Source organism: Convolutriloba macropyga, chromosome 12 (genome assembly GCF_964194025.1).
Source record: "Convolutriloba macropyga chromosome 12, txConMacr16.3, whole genome shotgun sequence".
NCBI classification, from domain to species: Eukaryota; Metazoa; Xenacoelomorpha; order Acoela; family Convolutidae; genus Convolutriloba; species Convolutriloba macropyga.
Window position 1 is genome coordinate 45,754,645 of NC_134479.1, and position 10,218 is coordinate 45,764,862.

Here is a 10,218-nt window from a genome sequence, read left to right on the forward strand (position 1 = left end):
TTAATTACATATCAGAAGTACAAATATTTTTTGTAGCAGATTTCTCAAATCTACTGTCACGAGAAAGTTGCTTTTTTGGATCTATTCTGCCCTCACCCCGGTGTTTTTTATGCCCCCACTCCTTTACAATTTATGTGTTTATATATAGCACGTTACTATGTAAAAAATTAGCACGTGCGCCTGGGGGTGGGGGGGGGGGATGCGTAAAAGATATATGCCCACTAAGATGCCGAAACAGAATAGATTAGCCTTTTTATTGGGAAATCGCCTACAAACGAACTTTTCTATCAAGATCATTCAAAATTGATTAGCATCATTTTACCTTTTGTATATTTTCAGTTCTAATGTACATATTGTCCATTTTATAACGTTTTATAACTTTCCTAATAAAATTTTTAGAACTGTGTTTTCTCATTTTTTAAAAAAGAGATAAAAAAAGATATAGCGTGTCCCATAGAGTTATAAGCGTATGTTTCAAAAGCCACAGGTTAGAGTTCAAAGTTCAATTTTAAAACATGTAGAAAAAATTGATGAATGAATGCTTATTAGAAAAAACGTTGATATTCAAATAACCACATTGATGCTCAATTGCACGTTTTTCGAACGTTCGCTTATTTCAACTTTATGGGACAGACTATAAATCCAGACACTTAAGTATGTCTCAACAAGAGTCTAGTCAGTCCCATAAAATTGCAACGCAAGCGAATGTTCGAAAAACTCCCGACCTGCAAATGAACAACGAATTGCTGATCTCTGCATGCTTTAAATTTGAACTTTGACCTTTGAAACGTCCGATAACGTTGCAACTTTATGGGACTGACTATTTAAGGCGACTTTAATCAAGTTTTCCTCTTATTTTTTACACAATTTTTTAAGCTAATTTGAGTCTTCACAGCGTTAACGTTTTGAACATATTCCCTCTCAAGGTCAGTTGCTAAATAACTGAAAATTATGGGAGCATTCCTTACTTTTCGCTTTGTGTTGTGAAATTAGTCTCTGGCCAATTAATTAAGGGTTTGTTGGTTCAGATTCGTCCAAATGATGTCACCAAAATTCGTCCAAGTATAAGCATCAAACTACTAAAGAATATCAATAGCAGTCGGTTGGAATGCATTTGGTCCTTCAAAAGGAAGAGCTTAAAAAGATTATGTGCATTGTCGAAGTTCAAAAGCAGAAGTTGTACCTCACGAAAGCCTGAAAATTGAAGCAGGAATCAGGCTGCTACTTTTTGTGATACTTTTTGACCGGGCTGATAGATTGAAAGAGCGCGATGGCATTAATCAACAAGTTACTCGATGTAATTTGACCATATGAGACCAAATGAAGAGCTCAGCTGTCGTAGCTTGCAAGAATCAATACAGGTACATCAGCGGTACAGAGATCTTCAAGGTATTCGCGAATGTTTCCGCACGATTGTTGTTGCCATCTGAAGAAGTCATTAAACGACACACCGAAACCGAACTTTGGGAAAAGCTTAGAGGGCGCTGGCAAACGGGTGGTAAATTTTATATAATCAAGTCTTGGTGCGATTACAAAGTTTGTATAAATTACGCCACCGTGCTGATACGACCACAAAATTCCGCCACTCTTTTTGGCCACGCTATGTTGCACGAGATACTCATAAAAGGGACTTCGGAGTGTAATTGCAAACGATGTGGCATGCAACTTAGAGAATCAAGGGTGAAAATATTCAGGTACTAAATTTCTGAGGCAGATTAACTTACTTAGTCAATGAGGTTGCATTTAAATCATTGAAACGCACGTAAACAACACAAACACAATCGATACGGAATGTCAAAAGTACGCTACTATAAGTTTTTTATTGACGCAATATTACTCAACATTGCAATCAAGTTTTGAAGATAGTTTTTACATCATTGCCCCTACAGTTTCTGGGTTTCCTATTAAGATAATACACAGTAGTAACTTACCAAATACAGCAATGTGAAGTTGAGGGACTCCTTCCAAGTTTCACAAGAAAAAGTAAGTTGATGCAAAATTTCACTATATTCACATCTCTCTTTTAATGTTCTAACGCAGATGCAAACTGAATATAATCATGCAAACTGAAACCATGGTGTTCCACAAAGAACTGTTAGGACCTCTTATTTTTGTTGTATGTCAACGATTTTCCTGAAAAACTGGAAGGTGAAAGTGATGTTCAATTTGCGGATGACACTAGTATTATGTGCAAAATTGAAAGTAATGAAAATATTCCACAAAAAAATTGAAAATATATTAGAACAAACAGACAAATTCCTGAGAGAGAATCAACTCACTTTAAATGCCGATTAAACAGATGTTATTCTTTATAAATCATACTAATTTGGATCCAGAGTTTACTTTTAAAGGTGAAGTTATCAAACAAGTTCATACTTGTCGTTATCTGGGAGTACAAGTTGATTCAAACTTATCCTTTGAAAATCACGTGAACACAGTTTTAAGTAAAATGGCTAATGCAATTCGCTCTTTTTATCTTGTAAGAAATCAAATTCCTTCGAAAGTAAGAATTAATGTTTTCAAGTCAGTTGTTGTCTCTTTCAGTGGAGTATTCCTTCAAACTCTTGCAGCAAAAAACATAAATCGCATAAACAGGCAAATTAAATGGAAAATAAAAGTTTGGTGTTTTTCGACAAAAGTTTGACCACTCCATTGATCTTTTCACTAAGGATTGTATCCTGCCAGCCGAATTGTTCATCTCAAAAGTGAGCCTAATAAAGCTACAAACAGATATAAGACACTGAAACATCCGAAATTTTTCAAATGTTTACTAGTCGCCATAACGCTAGACAGAACAAGAGAACAAATCAAATTATCATAAAAAAGAGAACGAAGTGGAGTAACAAATCTTTGATCTTGAAAAGCGTTGAAAAATGGAACAAATTGCCCTCTTCATTAAAAATTTGCTTGAAAAACGTATTAACCAAGTTTTTGCTCGACCAGCACAAAAATGTTCCCGTTAATAGACAAATAGCCTTCAAATCCTATTTTTACCTATGAAAACGAACAGCCAAAATTTTAATATTATATAACTATACTGATTAATTTATTTTAACAGTAGATATCTAACCTTAGGGTTATATTCTGAGTATTTTACATGTTTGAACAATAAAAAGTTAACAAACGTGAAAACAAACATTTTTAGACAACTTTCTTTATCTTGTGGAATTTGGATAGAAATCATCAACTTTACATTGGGGTATATGGTAAGCTACCAGTGCCTGTTTTCTCAATATTTCAAGTAGGTCAGAGCACTAGCTAGCCTCTCGCTATAAAAAATCACTTGACTTTCTCATGTGTCGAGAAAGAGCGCATAATTTTTTACCCTTGGAATTTCTAAATACGCTAGAATATAAATCCTAGCCCGCCTCGTGTGTTGTGCCTCGCGCTAGCTCACATGTGCCCTCGTATCAGGCTCAGGGTACTATGTCCCTTGGGCGACAAAGATTTATGTTGAAATATAATCAGAGATGTTTCTATGAAGCGATCGTTTACATTTTTTCATCGGTAAGTGACACAACTTTTATGATAATAAATAACACTTCCTTATTTAGTTATTAATATTTAGTTATTTAATTATTAATAACGTTTATTTTGTGTTGCTGATGTAATAGGTTCAAATGATGTGAAAACAGATGGATTCAGGTTTGATATAAAAAGACGGCTCATGGAATGCTCAACATACCTCTGAAGATTATTCGACTCAGATTTTGAAGACAGCAATTGAAACGAGACCTTTCGAAGCAGTGCCTAATATACCACTGAAAGTTAATTTTCTTACATGAGAGTATAGCTTGGTAATCAAAATGATCTGAAGTGATTGATCCGGAGCTGACATCTTACAGGACTGCACGCTTCATACAACAGTCAAAAACCTACAAAGGCAGAGCAGTTTAACAAAGTCCTCTGTTCTCATGAAGAAGCAATGATCAATGTAGATGTCTGAAGCCTTTGCAAAAATGGTAAGTCTTTAAAAAAATGTGTATAGTCTTGTCTAAAAGACATTTATGGATCGGAAATTACTATCAGGTGTCTGAGGCAATCGGGAACTTGTAATTGTTCCGACCCCTCTGTGAGGGAGGAGGAACTATATACTCAAATGGGTTTTTTTTGTTCAAACAATTTTGGCCGATCGATATGATAATCGTTGGCCGATCGAGTTGTGAGTGGTATCATTAGAAAGCCCGTCCAGCGTAGAACATGGAATTAAAGATTTTTTCAATTTTCGTTTTTTATAGGGAGTTATCGAGGTTTAAAGTTTGTGAATATTAGACGTAATTCAGCTTTTTTTTCACATTTTTGACCAAATTTTCGTCAATATTGCTAAAATATGTTAAACTTGTTACCTGTAGTGTTATTGATTTTATCTCTGAAGATAGAGGAGGGTTGCTGAATTGTTCGATCCGAGTTTTTTTGTCTAGAATTTATGCTAAATTTTTCAAAATTCGAGAATTTTTCCGTCGAAAAAATACTTTTAGCTCACTTGCTTTAAATTTGCTGGAAGTAGAAACCTTTAAAATGCGGCCATACTCTTCTTAATCTCAGAAAAGACCTAGCTGTGCTCCCGCTGGCTTTAAGAGTCTTCTGGAATTCTATTTTTGCCAATTTTTTGCAAATTTAAAGTCGATATACAAAATGCCTTATTTTTTGACACTCAAAAATTTTGTATAGAATTAATCTATTTCGCAACCATTTCAACAATTGAATGGTTTTTTAGACGCTCATTAATATCTGGCTGTTCTTGATCTCACCATGGATTCTTACGATAAATTTTTTTAGATTTTAATGTGGCGCGACCTTTCCAAAAAATTTTCCGATATTTAAATGATTTTTGTAAGTTTTTTTTTACTTACAAGTTTCTAAACAAGGCTCACTTAATGGCAGATACTATTTACAACAAAAGAGGCCCAGCGAGATTATATTACGGTTTTAGAGTTGCGCTTATGATTTTTATGGCTCTGACCAGTTGTTTTCGTAAAAATTTTTTTATGTACTTCTTGAATTTTGCTTTCATTTGTTTTCTTTTTTGTAGCCCAATGACTTATTGTCCACAGTAAAAGATCCAGTTTTTAGGATGTATAATTGAATTTAAATACTTCTTTAAGTTGTTATTAATATCTATTTGTTTAAAGAAAATATTGGTTAATCTTTGAACTTTGCCACTATTTTATCTTATTTCTCTCAACTCCGGGCGCAGTCTCGGTAAAAACAGGCAGAAAACGATTTCGTTTGGGTTTTAATTTAATGTCCGTAACGGTTTTGTGTTTAACTAATGGTCTCTTTTGTTTTGATACTACGCCCTTACTTTTGAGCATAATTGCATATTTTATGTTCATTTTGTTTCCTTGCCAAATTATCAAATTTTTGACAAATCCAGTGGAAGGAAAAAAGTATAGTTGGGAAAATGCACAGCGTTGGAAAAAGGCGTATCTGAATATTTTAATTGTTTTTGTTGAATAGTTTATGCTTTTTGGACTGAGACAGTTATCTAGCAAAAATTTGGATTTTTGATTTTGCTCAAGTTTGTCTTTCTTTTCATTGTTGTAAGCCATATACCAAGTAGCGATAGATCTTAATTGCGTCCCCACAACGTATAACTCAAGCTAGTTGAAAGTTCCAGTTTATAGCTGTTTGTTCAAATTAAATTAAAAACAAGATTTTTTTCATCTGTCCTTTTTGCTTTTATTTTCGTCACCATATAACTCAATCGCACTCATTAGAAGTCTCAATTACTTTTTTGATTCAAATTTTTTTGCGCGCTTGGTTAAACGTTGTGACTGACTGCTTCGACCATTTAGTTTCATAAAAATATTTCGAGTTTTCTATACTGTTCAATTTTCGGGTTTCTTTGTTGTCATGTCTAAGTAGTCCTTTTAAAAAGAAGACTAGTTGATGTTAAGATGAAGGGAAAATAACTATTTACAGTTCTTGCAGGTAACACCTTATAATTATATTGCCTTGAACAGTGTCATGTTTTAAAATTGTTTGAAGTTTTGTCTTCTTTCTGAGTGTTTTTTTTGTGGGCTCGTGACTTAGCCTCATTAACAGGCCCACTTTGCTTCCTGAGGTGTTAAAACTTAATCGGTCAATTTTTGTTGCAATTGTTTTCAAAAATAAATTTGGCTTTTTGAGCTTCGTCTAAATTGGTTTTTGGTCGATTCATAGCTCAGTCTCTGTAAACACAGGTCACAACCCAGTGAGCTATAATGTATAACTGTTTTAGCATCAAACGTTTGTTTCTCGGCTTTGTTACTACGAGATTTCTTAATGTTAGATATTTATTTGTATTGTACATTTCAAAAGATTTTTGTTTTCTTTTTAAACTATTACATTTATCGTTGGTCCCATTGGCTTTGAAATTTTGCGCAATCGAACATTGGAAAATGACATTTCTCAACTGCATCCTATGTAGATATAAATCAACATTTTAGTGGTTTCAGTTGATATCTAATGAAATTAATAACTATCAAATTAATTGTTTAAAATGGAAAAAAATTCTGAACTTTGCACCTGTTTGCTCTTTTTTGTCGACCTGTTAACCAGTCGCATTGGGACAGTTCCCATATCTTTTCTAATGAAGTAAAGGTTAAACTGTTTTGGTTTTTATCTGACGCGAGTTTGATTTTGTTATGATTTTTTAATAGATTTGGTTATTATATTATACATTATAGTTTTGGTCGTAAATAATGTTTGTTGTTTGATTTTTATTTTTATCCTTTCTAGTAGTCCTATTATCAACAAATTTCATCGGCCCTCTAGCTTGGCATTATCGCGTCTCTTTGGTTGTTTATTGAACGATGTGTATGTTTTTAATAGCCGCACAGAGATAGCTGGGGCTATTATTGGCCTTCTCTTGGTTTTTTACAATTCAAAGAATTTGAATTGTATTGGGGCGCTGTCTTTCTTTTTAAGATCTGTTCACACATTTTCATGATTTTCGAAGTCAAATTGGAGTAGTGATTTTGGTCACGCCGAAACAGGAAGTGGAGCGAAAAAGCGAGTGGTTTTGCGGCTTGAAATTTTTTTGCTCCAATTTTAAAATAGAGTGAGAAAACGGTGTTTGAACAAAAATTCGCTTTCTCGCTAGTGGTTTTTTGTTCACATGCGGCAATTTCACTTTGATTTTTATAGTTTTGTCGATTTTGTGGATCGGATTTTTTTCTAAATGGTTTTAACAATCCATTCATAGTCTGTGTTTGGTCTAGTTTTCTGTTTAGTCAATGAAAATTCTTTGAATTGTACGACAGGACTTGTCCTGCTATGTTTTTATTTCGTCGTCATGATTTTTGTTACGACCATATGACGTCACAGCCACTTTGTTCATTCGTTCATGCAATTTTAACTGAATTGCATGTGTGACGTCATTTTTCGCTCTTAGTGGAGCGAGTTTTTTTGTTCATGCGCGTGATTAAATTTTTGGTCACACTTGACTTACCTCACTCTCAAAAATGACTTCCTCACTTTAAAATTGGCTTTTATTTTTTTAATTCAAAGAGATAAGGTCAAATGGGGGTGTGTCACTCTAAATGAAGGTTATTTGAGATCAGCTAATAGAGGCAGCAATTACTTATACAGATTTTTATTCAAAATATAACAGATCAGCCTTCAATGAAAACTGTTACCTTTTTTACTGTTTTTTTAGACTGCCGATCTACAAATCTATTGCGGCTATTTTCTTGTAATCTGCCAGCTATGTTTGAAAGTTTTCTGTCTCTTAATTATTTGATAGCCAATTAAGTCAGGAATGTTCTAGTTTCTCTTTTCACTATTAAATTTCTGTTTAAAATGTAGATCATTTTGTTTCAGTAGCGAAAATTCATTGAGTGACACTGGGATTATTTCGCCTCTTTTAAGTGCCTGAAGCAAGAGGAACTAGAAAGAAGTCCAGTTGTGTGCATTTTAGAGTATTGAAAGTGATCACACCTGTGCTAAGCTCTTGTCTTTTTTAGGAAATATGAATACTAAATTTTTTGGTGTGCCCACATGTTTCCCCCAAAAATTTCTGGGTTTCCTATTAAATTAAGATAATACACAGTTTTAACTTTCAAAATACAGCAATGTAAAGTTGATGGACTCCTTCCAAGTTTCACAAGAAAAAGTAAGTTGATACAAAATTTCACTATATTCACATCTTTAATGTTAAAAGCAAATGCAAACTGAACATTAGTTGAAAAACGTGAAACAAACCACATTTGAGACAACTTTCTCTTTAATGGTTTTTGGCTTTTTCATATCTTATGATAATGATCTCATGTTTCTCTGAAGAAACTATCATTGAAGAATAGGAAGTCGGAAGCTAGCTTGGAAAAGGCCCCAAAATTACCGCATTTGTGCTATCATCTGTAATTAATTGCTCTTGAACGAAGTTCATAGCAATTATTGTAAACGTGTGTGTCTTTTCTATGCAAAATTTTTGCTTGACGATTTTGACTTTTCGAGTGACTTTTACGCCCTTGACTTTTTGCGTTTCGCGTGATCTAAAATTCTCTCTGAATCACAATTTCAAGCAGCTGAACTCAATTGGCGGAAGTTTAATACTGAAAGTCAAATGAAAAGTGCGCAGAAACTAATGCCATTTTTCACTTTAAATCTTAATAGTGGTATATGTTAACCGCTAATGTGGTTATTTGAAGCCCACTATTGTACTTCGCGGTTCCATTTAGGCTCCCCCCCACCCGACTGAAGCAAGCTGCAATTGATTAAAGCTCCCACTAGTTCGAGAGCAATTCTTTCGACGTTTAGTCAGTTAGTTGTGTTTTATTTTTCTTGCAATGTTTCAAGATATTTCATGTTTAGTGTTATGCTAGGTTGTTGAGCCATAAATGCCAAGTGCAATGTTCATTGTCTCATGTCCTATGTCGTTGCAGGAGAAGTCCTTGACCGCGTGAGAGCTGCCTTCTATGGTTTGCATGCACTTCCTAACATGGGATTAACAGAAAGACTACAATCAGTATGAGAATTACCCCTTCGAGGTTCAAGAATCCTTAATGTTTTAATACCTTTTATTTATAGTGATAAATGTCGCGTGTGTTGTGTCGCTTCATGAATCTGACCGATCAGCACGTGTTTGATAATACAGCATAATATCTTTTTTGGGTAATTCCATTATAGCCTCCCTCCCGCTGCTCTCGTCACAATTATTCTTGTCTGCAAAATTCAAACCAATTTAGTGAAGGCATACCTGCGAATGCGAGTATTTGTAGGTTAACAACAAGGAAATTAGTGGTTGAAATTTAAATGACTTTTTATGCGACATAACCTACATAGTAGCCTAGCAATTTTATGGGAAAGCATATTTGTATGGTTTCAATATTTGAAATGCATCTAACACCGAATATTCTCAATAATGCATGTGCTCAATTACCTTTGTAACGGCTGCTCTCCCATCAAATACAAGGAAAACTTTACACCACCCTGTTCGCGTCTGCGGTTTCAAATCTGTCCGTTACTGTAGATAACCGTTGCGTTACTTTATACTCAATTAGTCACAAGAACTAAACGTTCAGCTTTGTTGTTCAAGAAATTGCTTCGCTTGATTTAAGAAAAGATATATTTTCAAATAACCAATGAGTCGCTAAGTTATAGGTTTTTGATTGCTATCTCCTTAACCCCAAATGCCTTTCACAGGTTTATGAATGTTGGTTAGGTTCACTGTCGAAGGGAAGTATAAACAGCACTTGGTAAACTGTGTTGGTGGGGCTAAGTTTTCTATTTTTTACCCGATCTTATGGGAAAAGCTTCAGTTTTAAATATGTCCTTTAGTAGTATTAACTTGAGCAAACTTGGCAGTGAACAACACGGTTATACATATCAAACGAAAAAGAAGGGAACTGTTTTGACTAAAGGGTCTTCGAAAAACAACATAACAAATTTATACTCAGATTTAAAAATTAAATTTAGAGTTAATTTAATAAAAATCTTTGTTTTTCAATTGGTCTGAATAAAACCAATGTTGAAGCGATGATAGGCTTGATTGAAGCCAGTTGGAGGAACTAACCTAATGCTTTGCAGAAGTTTTTCGTACCTGGCAACTTTGTACCTCAGAAAAAATTTGAGAATATTAAAGCTAATTCTGTTTTCAAGTTATTTAAACTGTACAATCACTAAATTGTTTTTACAGAAACAAGAGACGATATCAAGTAATTTAACGCTAAAGGCATTTTGCTTCAATACGCGCCGTTGGACAGTTTATTACGACAAACTTAACGAATTTCAGCT

General features: G+C 34.2%; 1 long non-coding RNA gene across 1 annotated transcript; it reads left to right on the forward strand.

The window, feature by feature from the left end:
- The first annotated feature begins 774 nt into the window (after window positions 1–774).
- On the forward strand, window positions 775–8,964 carry LOC142350693 (uncharacterized). The gene is made up of 3 exons (XR_012760897.1): window positions 775–1,694; window positions 3,615–3,962; window positions 8,868–8,964. It is a non-coding gene; the product is annotated as an uncharacterized LOC142350693 (long non-coding RNA).
- Window positions 8,965–10,218: the final 1,254 nt, after the last annotated feature.